We start from the raw sequence: 2,793 nt of genomic DNA, 5'->3' as shown, positions 1-2,793 counted from the left end.
ACGTTGAATAGCTAATCTTTGTATTGCAACAGCTGATGCTATAAATAGAAAAGCCCCATAGGGGTGAGCGCCGTTTTGGGGGAATACATTAAACCATTAAATGTTGGTTTTCAGTGTAATGTGATATTCATGTTTAAGAGCAGTTTGAGAGTAATGCGTCCGTTTTCCTTCATAATGTATTTTTTGTGTTAAAATGTTGAAATCTCACGGCGCTGTGACAGAGTTCCCCTTTTTGGTGAAATGGACTGTTCCTTTATATATAGGACTTCTTTAAAGGGAGAGTCCTGTCAAATTAGTCGCACTTAATTTAAGAGGAGTAAAACGGGTTAATTAAAGAAAATGTGTGGGGTTGTGTTAGTTGAATCACTACAACTACTCGTTCAAATTAATTTTCAGTAATAGCTTAAATCAGGTTATGATTTAACATACTTTTCAGATGTTTTCTGTGTCCTGTTTGCTACAGCTTATTATGAGCAAATCGGATAAAACCTCTTAAAAACTGTGTCATTAGAAGGCTACAAAGGCTTGTGACACAGAGACCCATTACCCCTTTTGCATTTTTAATATTATGGCAAACTGTGAAACTGGTAATAAAACGAAAAGACATGAGGCTGAGGCTGATAAATTATTTGCCACATTTATTATCTTTTATAATTATTTTATTTATGACAAACAAAAACAATAACATCTGCAAATTTCATCTTCGTCTTCTTTCTTTTTTTTATTTTATTTTATTATTCTATTTTATTTTATTATTATTGTTGCCTACTGTGCCCCAGATGGCTTTTGCCTTGTCATTTTCTTTTACTCTAATGCACTCCAAACACACTCCACTCCACCATATCCATCAATGCTCAAGCATGTGCTTACTGTAATAATCAGTCACTGTAAAACTAGATGGACTAGAGGTGGTATGGTACCCCCGCTACAGGCCAGCCATTAGCATTAGATCTTTAGATCTGTCAAAAAAAGAAAGAAAAAATGGGGGGAGGGCGGTAATTGTGGTGCCCACCCTCTGGAAGGCACAGTGGGCAGCCACTGATGTCGCCTGTAGGAAAATCCGCAACTGGTTCACGCTTATTTTATTCAGATGGTTCTTTAGTGATCCTCTCTACAGATAAAAGGCCTACATAGTGTGAATTTATCACAGTTAATAAAATGTAACATGTTCATTACATATATAGGTCTGCTGTTATTCTCTCTTCTCGTTCACATGATGAAATTCATATAATATAAGCACATTACAAGTTTATTTATGAAATGTAAGGCACTGTATGTAAAAACAAAAACCCCACATACAAGCTCACAAGTGAAACATGATTTTACATGTGATAATTTAACAGGTGGTTTATGAAATGCACGCACAGAATAGGCAAACGTATTCTAGGGTGTGTACACAAAAAAGGCACGTGGTTTTTACAGAGAAGCATTCGTTCACCAGTAAGAAAAGAACTAGGGAGACTTTTTCATGCAATCATCTCGTACATATCTCATAATTGCAAAATGTGTATCTGTTAATTGTGACTTATTATTATGAGACAAGATCTCATAATTACAAGATCTCATAACTGTTAGGTAGTTTCCTTGTGATTATGGGATTTTTTTCTCTTAAGTGTGAGATACAGCTTGTAACTGAGATGCTGAGTCGTAATCATGAAAAAGAGAACGGCTCTATTTTTTCTTTTCTGCTGAATGCACTGCACCCTTAGATTAGAAAAAAAACATGACACAGGCACATGTGTTTTTCTGACATTTCACGTGTAAAACATTACTGTATATGTTTTTTTGTCTAATAAAATTATATTCATCAACCATTTCTTGTACAAGAAAGAAAGCATATGATGCTGCACCCTTGGTCCATTTAAGCTAGAGGTCAAAGAGACAGATAAGGATCTGATAAATCAAGAGAAAAAGGGAGGTGTGTGTGTGTGTGTGTGTGTGTGTGTGTGTGTGTGTGTGTGTGTGTGTGTGTGTGTGTGTGTGATACAAAATGATTGAGAGCCTCAGCAATATTAAGAATAGATTAGAGCAGATGCTGTAGGCTACAATTTAATTTTGGTGAGCAGTAAATCTGCATGTACCGGACTGCAACAGATCTGTGCAGAAGGAATAAAAGTCAGTATTGTTTGTTTTACAGATTAAAAACTAATTATAAATCACTTCTGAGCAATCACATTCCTTATTTCATAACTCACTCAGTAACAGGTCGATAAATAATTTGAATACAAATATCAGGGGTCATGCGGTGCAACTCTGAAAAGCAAGGTCTGTCATTACCAAGGCTGCTTTCTGACCATTTGTCACACTGGCTAGTAGATAGGCAATTTAAACAGAAATGCTTCCTATAAACCTTGGTAATTATGAGGCTGTTTGTAAGCGTGATTAATATATTCTGGATATCAGCTCAAAGCCATAGAGGACAGGACGCAAACACTAAGGAATGCTGATATCTCATGAGATGTGTCTTTACTGATGTATTATTTATATGACATAGTGTGGCTGATAAGTGCACACATGCTCAGGGAAACAGTACACACACACACACACACACACACACACACACACACACACACACACACACACACACACACACTTTCCACATTACTGGCAAGATGTATCAGTCCATTACCAGTGTGAGTGCATGTAAGAGAGAGGGAGAGAATGATGTGAATAATTCAATTGAAATGAGGAAGAGGGAGCTTGCTATGAGTTTTACCTCTGTAAATAATCCAGACATTAGGCGTTGTAGGACTCATGTTACAGTGACTAAGTGATAGGAAGTGGAGTGGTCTC

The sequence above is a fragment of the Epinephelus moara genome, chromosome 7, assembly GCF_006386435.1.
Source record: "Epinephelus moara isolate mb chromosome 7, YSFRI_EMoa_1.0, whole genome shotgun sequence".
NCBI classification, from domain to species: domain Eukaryota; kingdom Metazoa; phylum Chordata; class Actinopteri; order Perciformes; family Serranidae; genus Epinephelus; species Epinephelus moara.
Note: the sequence above shows the minus strand (reverse complement) of the source record.